A 10,109-nucleotide genomic window follows, 5' to 3' on the forward strand; every position below is an offset into this window, starting at 1 on the left:
TGGCTTATATTCTGTTTATATGTTGTTTATATGCATATTTTTATGGCGTGTTGTTATTATGGATCTTGTTCATGATTTGATAAGCTATTGAATGTTTGATGAATGCATGGGCTAACAAGTGTTGTTACAGCTACTTAAGAGGGCAATGGGCTTTCTTGATGATTCTCTAATGAACTAAAAAAATTTATCATTAGATATGCATTCATGAGCTATAGTTTCTATGTTTAGCATATATTTGATGACATGTCTATCATGTATTAGGAATTTTTTTGGAAAGGTCTAGCCCTTGTATTAAATGTTTATACTTTTCATCATCTTGAACCTAGTTCTGGAAAGTTTTGAAAGTTATGGGAAATGGTTTGGAGGCTAGCCTAAAAAAGTGCATAGGTCTCGCCACTACATGCACAAAAGTGGGAGATCTTGGTCATAACCGCATGTAGACAGTATTATGGGTGCGGTTGGATCCTCATAATTGCATGCACACTGTGTTATAGGTATGGTTGGGGTGTTAAGCTTGTGTTGATTAGTTCTAGCTCAGGGATTGATCACTAGGGGTGGTTTTCAGGCTACTGAGTGATCTAGTGTCCTTGAGGAGTGATAGTATGTGTTCTGGTTGTAGACCCCACTTCCATAACTAGAAATTGGAGGTCGGGTCATGTCATAGTATCACTCGGCTCATGTTTACCCTGGAGAGCTTGTAAAAACAGGTAAATGTGGGACGAGTTCGTTACAGATTTTATGTCATTCCCTAAATTGGATTATTTTATCATGAGAATAAAACCCAGGGCCTCTTCCAGTCTTGAGTGAATGGAATAGATTCACTCTGATGTGTTTTGTGAGAAATAATAAGACTCTCAATGCAATATTCAGGAACAAAAAGATAAGTATGGGGGATTACGCAGTGCATTATATTAGATATCATTTTTGGGATTCAACTGCGTTAAGTAAGTCATTCAAACGTATGACCATTTCCATGAGATGTAGTCGTAACTGACTAATTTCTCATGATTATTTGAATAGTTCACTTAGCACTCATTACATCAGGTGATGCTCACAGGGGTGAAGAAGTGGGATTGAAACTAGTGAAATGTGGAGAACGAATCACATAGCATCAATCATCACTTCCGGGGCTTGCACCCGGTAACCAGGACTTCCCAGGAGGTCACCCATCCCAGAACTCCTCTGGCTCAAGCGCGCTTAACTGTGGAGTTTTTCCACAATCAAGCCCACTTAGCTTGCTACCCCATTTGCAAAACCTTAGCAAGTATTGTGTCTCATGAACCATTCAAGTAGAGATCCCTTGACTCTTTTTGAATTTAAGTATGGGGGATTACGCAGTGCATTATATTAGATATCATTTTTGGGATTCAACTGCATTAAGTAAGTCATTCAAACGTATGACCATTTCCATGAGAGGTAGTCGTAACTGACTAATTTCTCATGATTATTTGAATAGTTCACTTAGCACTCATTGCATCAGGTGATGCTCACAGGGGTGAAGAAGTGGGATTGAAACTAGTGAAATGTGGAGAACGAATCACATAGCATCAATCATCACTTCCGGGGCTTGCACCCAGTAACCAGGACTTCCCAGGGGGTCACCCATCCCAAAACTCCTCTGGCTCAAGCGCGCTTAACTGTGGAGTTTTTCCACAATCAAGCCCACTTAGCTTGCTACCCCATTTGCAAAACCTTAGCAAGTATTGTGCCTCATGAACCATTCAAGTAGAGATCCCTTGACTCTTTTTGAATTTAAGTATGGGGGATTACGCAGTGCATTATATTAGATATCATTTTTGGGATTCAACTGCGTTAAGTAAGTCATTCAAACGTATGACCATTTCCATGAGAGGTAGTCGTAACTGACTAATTTCTCATGATTATTTGAATAGTTCACTTAGCACTCATTGCATCAGGTGATGCTCACAGGGGTGAAGAAGTGGGATTGAAACTAGTGAAATGTGGAGAACGAATCACATAGCATCAATCATCACTTCCGGGGCTTGCACCTGGTAACCAGGACTTCCCAGGAGGTCACCCATCCCAGAACTCCTCTGGCTCAAGCGCGCTTAACTGTGGAGTTTTTCCACAATCAAGCCCACTTAGCTTGCTACCCCATTTGCAAAACCTTAGCAAGTATTGTGCCTCATGAACCATTCAAGGATGGGTGACCTCCTGGGAAGTCCTGGTTACCGGGTGCAAGCCCCGGAAGTGATGATTGATGCTATGTGATTCGTTCTCCACATTTCACTAGTTTCAATCCCACTTCTTCACCCCTGTGAGCATCACCTGATGCAATGAGTGTTAAGTGAACTATTCAAATAATCATGAGAAATTAGTCAGTTACGACTACCTCTCATGGAAATGGTCATACGTTTGAATGACTTACTTAACGCAATTGAATCCCAAAAATGATATATAATGCACTGCGTAATCCCCCATACTTAAATTCAAAAAGAGTCAAGGGATCTCTACTTGAATGGTTCATGAGGCACAATACTTGCTAAGGTTTTGCAAATGGGGTAGCAAGCTAAGTGGGCTTGATTGTGGAAAAACTCCACAGTTAAGCGCGCTTGAGCCAGAGGACTTCTGGGATGGGTGACCTCCTGGGAAGTCCTGGTTACCGGGTGCAAGCCCCGGAAGTGATGATTGATGCTATGTGATTCGTTCTCCACATTTCACTAGTTTCAATCCCACTTCTTCACCCCTGTGAGCATCACCTGATGCAATGAGTGCTAAGTGAACTATTCAAATAATCATGAGAAATTAGTCAGTTACGACTACCTCTCATGGAAATGGTCATACGTTTGAATGACTTACTTAACGCAGTTGAATCCCAAAAATGATATCTAATATAATGCACTGCGTAATCCCCCATACTTAAATTCAAAAAGAGTCAAGGGATCTCTACTTGAATGGTTCATGAGGCACAATACTTGCTAAGGTTTTGCAAATGGGGTAGCAAGCTAAGTGGGCTTGATTGTGGAAAAACTCCACAGTTAAGCGCGCTTGAGCCAGAGGAGTTCTGGGATGGGTGACCTCCTGGGAAGTCCTGGTTACCGGGTGCAAGCCCCGGAAGTGATGATTGATGCTATGTGATTCGTTCTCCACATTTCACTAGTTTCAATCCCACTTCTTCACCCCTGTGAGCATCACCTGATGCAATGAGTGCTAAGTGAACTATTCAAATAATCATGAGAAATTAGTCAGTTACGACTACCTCTCATGGAAATGGTCATACGTTTGAATGACTTACTTAACGCAGTTGAATCCCAAAAATGATATCTAACAAAAAGATAGTTTTTAGTCTTATGAAGAAGGCAAAATTATGTCATGAGAAATAAAAATTAGAGGGCATCCATGATATTCAAGAAGAAATCGTTCTAGATTTATCTTTATTGTGTGAGTTGGATGATGACACATCTAATAGATCAACCAGTTGTATTCATCTCAATAAGTTCTAGTTAACCATCATTGTATTCATATCAAGTCAACCTCTCATGTTATAAGTGCAACTAGTGCTCAATTCAATTGAAGGAAAGGTCAAAAAACTTAGATAAGCATATAGTTGATATTTAGTGCTTGTTTAATATTAATGTAACTAAATAGAGGATTATAATATTTCTATTCTGGTTTAAGACCTTAGAAAATTTGAAAAGGCTAAATATATCAATGGTTGCAATAACATGAAGTGATAACATGTTGGTTGTAATATTTCATTTTATCATGTTAATTGATCTGAATTGGGACAGATTAGTAATGTTGTGCTAATCCCCCTCATCAGAATATAAAAATGTGCTTGAGGTTTTACTCCAAAATAGCAAGTAAAAGCATTAATTTTATGTGTTTTTACTTAAGATAGTTTCATGAAGAAAACTTTACATGAAACCAAAACACTAAACAGAAGCATGCATCAAATAGTAATACACCATCCATTGATAAAGGATTTCACCCTTCCTCGGCTACATCTCCTTGGATCAACTCTAAAGGCATGCCCCCTTCTCATTATGCTCAATATCAAGAAAAGAAGAGTACATAAGCTGTTGAAATGGAATGGCTAGTTTCACCTTCAAAGAAACAACTTCCAAAAAAATTTCTCACTCCATACACATGTTAACCTACAGTTAAACATGTAAATATTTAGCAAACACAGGCATCTTAGACCAAGACCCCATACTCCAACTTCCAAGAACATAAACAGTACTACAATCCACTTGAATTACTTAAACAATTCTCTTTCTCCATGCACATATAGAGAAAAGAAGAAATAAAGATACAGCATTGTTGTAATGGCTACTACAGAAAGCACATGGAGGTTGGAAGACCCCTGCAAGGTCAACTCCACCTTCATACTCCTCCATAAACTGAATCAACACTCTATTTGACCAGAGCACCCATAGGCTTCACTTTGCAAAAATCCTATCCAAAAGTGCTCCTTTGCTCCTGAAACCTATTCCAATGAGTTCATAATGCCCAAAAATGGAAATCTAACCTTTTTTTACAACCCATTTGGTCAAAAATTGCCTTAGTTATGACTTCTGCCAATCTCTCCACAATTTTCTCCTCCAAATTTGGCTTACTGCTAGTTAAATTCATTATCCGCAGTTAAAACTGGCAGTTCCGCCAAATCGGTGGTCCCGCCATATTTCCCACCTATCTCGCGGTTAAGGGCTGAGTGGTCACATGCGGAGTGGTTGTCCGGTGGAAAAGGCTATGGTTCTGCAGCTCTCTCGGATATCGCAATCGACTTTGCTAGGGGTGATTCTTATACACAGGACTTAACGCATTGCGACATGCGATCTGGCAATGTGGTGGACCTGACGAGTTATAAACTACAACTCTTAAACATATCACGTCTGGGACTTATTGCTTATCACAATTGGTGAATAACCCCAAGCCCAAACAATAGGCACTCTACGATACACGGATCTGTCAAGATTATAAAACACAACATATAACATCACATCTGGTAGTCCTATCACAATCGACACTTTCCCTCGGAAGATATCAAAATCCATACACTGCGATAGCAGCGGACTCTTATAAAATAGAATCTAAATTCAGATTGCATCTAGGATATCCTATCACATTTAGCATCGATGGAGAATTGGCGGTAATGTAATGCGGGACTTTCTGCGATTGCGATATGTGATAAATCGCATCGCAACCGTGCTTGAACTGGGGGCCAATTCTTAACTCCTTCGATATGCGATTGCAATATCGCATCGCAACCCATCCTGTCGGGGGCCGATTTTGCAACACCTTCCCCTTCGCTGATTGTAATCACGATTTGCAAATGCCTTATCGCATCACAACCCTTCCTACTCAGGGGATGATTTCTAATGCAAACCTGCCTTTTGCTTCGATATGCGATATGTGAGGACCAATGGAAACCTGCCACTTAGCACTTTCCCATTCGCTGAAGGGATTTGCAATGTCATCCAATCCTGCCATGTAGACAAGTCAAACTTGCACTTTGACTTGCTCCAACTTCTGCATACGAGCTCATATTTGAGTGGCGTTCACACCGTTGGATTCAGAATGAAGAGCTCTTCGATCTAAAGCTAATATTATTAAGATTCTGACACTTTGATTTTTTTGGCAAATTTTGAGCTCCTAATCACTCTTCCCCAATGAGAAACTTTTGGTCTCCAAAAGTTTACTTTCAATTGTTCAGCATTTGAAGGTACAGTTCCTTTATTTTTCCAAACTCGATCCAATCGTTGTTTTCAGTGCCTTGACTTGTACTTGTCTTGGCATTTTCTCAAGTTGAACTTAAAATATAACTTGACCAAATAATTCAAGTTTGATGTTCTTCTCAGCTTTCCATGTCACTATATCCATCTACATCAACATCCTTCCCAAGAAGAATTCCAAGAAGATGAGCAAATTGTAATTGCTTATCTGCAAAATCCTTATCAATGATAAGATCCTAAAATACTTTTCCAAATGAACCCAAAGAAGATTCACATAGTGAATACTTGTATAACTTGAGTGCTACACACAATTGGAACATACTAAGTGTGTTGCAACTACTCATACAATAGTTTTAAAATGCCTTTTTTTTTTTACAAAATGGAATAAACTTGACTCCCAAATTTTCCATTTAAATTGACTATCAAAAAGCCAAACTAGCATTGTAATTGCTTAAAGGAAACATTGTTGCATATAAGTGATTTATTTATGAACATCACTTTTACAAATTACCCAACTATGAGGATATGCAACTAGTGAACAATATAAATTTACAAACTTCAGTTGGAAAATAGTATGCCCATTTCTTACCCAACCAGGTAAATGAACCCTCTATTTGAACTTTCTCTTCTTTTGAAGCTGCTTCATGGATGGTCACATCTTGCACCACTTTTTCTTTTGTCGCTTCCTCTTTTGGTGCTTGCATGATTTTCTTTCCCTTACTAGGATGAAGTTGTGGAAATAATTTCCAACACTTCTCGACCCAATGACCACTGGTATTGGAGTGAGTACAGAAGTTCTTTGAGCTCCTCTTGGCTCACTTGCCTTTATCCTTGGATGAGATTTTCTCCTTTCGGTCTCAATTCTAGTAGACATAAACATCTTCTTGATGATTGCTTTCCTTTTATCGCACTTATCTACACAATGGTTAGATGAAAGGCAAAAGGTGCATGGAAACATTTTCCTCAACATGTTATTCAAATCTACATGTTGTTTTCCATCATGAACAACATTTGAATTAACATAACGGTTATACCTTTGTTTGTTGTCCTTTGGCTTACGTTGCCTGCGTGAGGAACTTGCATGGCAAGAAGAACTCGGCTTTCCTTCTTCTTCAGCTTTTACATCTCTCTTTGGAGACGTTTTGCACTGTAAGTCCTCCTTATGCTTGAGGAACCAAGCGGGAACCATTTCTGGATGCAACTCCCAACATCTTGCCTCCTCGTGTCCTTTCTTACGGCAAAAGGAACACGATATCCATGAAATGTCTCTAGAATACCACTCTTCTTTTGCAACATAGCCTAAGCCTTCGTATTTAGGCCTCTCCTTGGCCACAATTGGATTTTTAATGCCTTACTAGTTTATGCCAAGGCCTCCTCCCTTGTAACCCATCTTGGTCAAGAGCTTGGATCCAATGCATTTACTATGTTTTTCAAAGGTTGCAAATGAATTTACATCAACACTTTTGCATAAGGAAGAAGCATGTAAATTCTTACCATTTGCCTTATCTTTTGATTAACATACAAAGATGTTTTCGAACTCCGTTTTGATTCTGGATGTGTCCTATTGGACTCTTTGGATCTCTTCTTTCAACTCCTCTAATTTGGATGTTGATAGAACCTTATATTCCACATCATGTGGACAAAAGGTACAAACATGTCCATCTACCTTCTCTGAGGGACTTTCTACACTAGCATCTTGCTTAAGAGTTGTAGAAAATATGAATATTGTGGAGAAGATGGTGGTTTATCACCATTCTTATTACCTTCTTCTCCTAGAGAACATTCTCCTTTTGGAGGTCTACATCTTTCACCTTGCAATTTGGTATTCCTCTCTTCATAGAGGACTTTCACCATTTCTACCATGTCTAAGAAACCCTTTCTAAGAGCCTTCACATCCTCTGACATTCTTTGAGGTTATCCTCCTTGGGACATGCTTTGCTTGAAGCTTCTACTACAATTTGAGGTAGAACTTGGTGGTAGAGATTGTAACAATATTTCTCTCCTTTCCAAAACCTTATCCTCACTTGAGCTTCAAAACACATTCACTTGAAAACAACAGTCAATTCCTCCCTGCACAAAGAAAACCAAATCTCTGATACCAACTTGATTTGAATTGGAACAGATTAGTAATGTTATGCTAATTCCCCTCATCAGAATATAAAAATGTGCTTGAGGTTTGACTCCAAAATATCAAGTAAAAGCATGAATTTTATGTGTGTTTACTTAAGTTAGTTTCATGAAGAAAACTTAAAACATGAAACCAAACATTGAACGGAAGCATGCATCAAATAGTAATACACCAGCCATTGATAAAGGAGTTCAACACTCTTGGGATACATCTCCTTGGATCAGCTCTAAAGGCATTTCCCCTTCTCATTATGCTTAATATCAAGAAAAGAAGAGTACATAAGTTGTTGAGATGGAATGGCTAGTTTCTCCTTCAAAGAAAAAACTTCCTATAAAATTTCTCACTCCATACACATGTTAACCTACAATTAAACATGTAAATCTTCAGCAAACACATACATCTTACACCAAGACCCCATACTCCAACTTCCAAGAACATAAATAGTACTATAATCCACTTGAAGTACTTAAACAATTCTCTTTCTCCATACACATATAGAGAAAAGAAGAAATAAATCTACATCATTGTTGTAATGGCTATTGTAGAAAGCACATGGGGGTTGGAAGACCCCTGCAAGGTCATATCCACCTTCATAATCCTCCATAAACTGAATCAACACACTATTGGACCAGAGCACCCATAGGATTCACTTTGCAAAAATCCTATCCATAAGTGCTCCTTTGCTCCTGAAACTTATTCCAATGAGTTCATAATTCCCAAAAATGGCAATCTAGCCTCATTTTGCAACCCATTTGGTCGAAAATTTCCTTAGTTATGACTTCTTCTGGTCTCTCCACAATTTTCTCCTCCAAATCTAGCTTACTGCCAGTTAAATTCATTATCAGCAATTAAAACTGGCAATTCCAACGAAATTGGCGATCCCGGCATCTTTCCCGCCTATCTCACAATTAAGGGCCTAGTGGTCACATGCAGAGTGGTGGTCCGGCGGAAAAGGCTACAGGTCCGCAGCACTGTCAGATATCGCAATCGGCTTTGTCGAGGGTGATTCTTATACATAGGACTTAAAGCATTGTGACATGCAATCTAGCGATGTGGAAAACCTAGTGAGTTATAAACTACAACTCTAAAACATATCACATCTAGGACTTATTGATTATCACAATTGGTGGATAACCCCAAGCCCAATCAACAGGAACTCTGTGATACACGAATCTGCCAGGATTATGAAACACAACATATAACATATCGCATCTGGCAGTCCTATTGCAATCGACACTTTCCCTCGGCGGATATCAAAGTCCATACATTGTGATAGCAGCAGACCTACCAGGGTTATAAACTGGAATCTAAAGTCACATCGCATCCAGGATATCCTATCGCATTTCGCATCAGTGGAGAACCAACGGTAATGTAATGCGGGACTTTCTGTGATTGCGATATGCGATAAATCGTATCGCAATCGTGCTTGAACCGGGGGTTGATTATCAACTCCTCCAATATGCGATTGCGATATCGCATTACAACCCATCCTGCCGGGGGCCGATTCTGCAACACCTTCCCCTTCACCAATTGCGATCACGATTTGCAATTGCCTTATCGCATTGCAACCCTTCCTGCTCGAGGGCTGATTTCTAATGTCAACCTGTTTTTGCTCCGATATGCGATATGTGGGGGCAAATGGTAACCTTCCACTTGGTGCTTTCCGATTCGCTAAAGGGATTTGCAACGTCATCCAATCCTGCCATATAGACAATTCAAACTTGAACTTTGACTTGCTCCAACTTCTGCATACGAGCTTGGATTTGAGTGTTGTTCCCACCGTTGGATTCAGAATGACAAGCTCTTCGATATGTAGCTAAGATTATCAAGATTCCAACGCTTTAATTTTTTTGGCAAATTTTGAGCTCCTGATCATTAATAGTAAGAAATTAGTCTTCATTGATAAATAATTACTTTTGAATAAATGAATCTTTCTAAATTAATAGTGATATTGTATCAAATGAGAAAAAATGTTCATTCCATGTTGGAATTATGTTGCTTATGTTATGGAGCACTATTTCTACATGTCAATAATGTATACCATCCTTTTATACATTTTTTGTATATAACTCCTGTATACAATCACCGTGCAATCTCACTATCTGTTGTACTATATACAAATCTTGCGTGCAAATATTTGATTGTCTTACTGTTATTGCATATTTAGTTGCCGTTATTCCTATTGCTTAATCTCTATTTTAAATAGAAATTTAACATGTTTTGTTCACATAGCTATTGTAGATCCTTCCTATCACCTGATTTCCAAATCATAGGCAATCTGTTAA

The sequence above is a fragment of the Pinus tabuliformis genome, chromosome 1_1 (assembly GCF_031772625.1).
Source record: "Pinus tabuliformis cultivar Carrire ecotype Pingquan chromosome 1_1, CPIR1, whole genome shotgun sequence".
Classification (NCBI taxonomy): Eukaryota; Viridiplantae; Streptophyta; class Pinopsida; order Pinales; family Pinaceae; genus Pinus; species Pinus tabuliformis.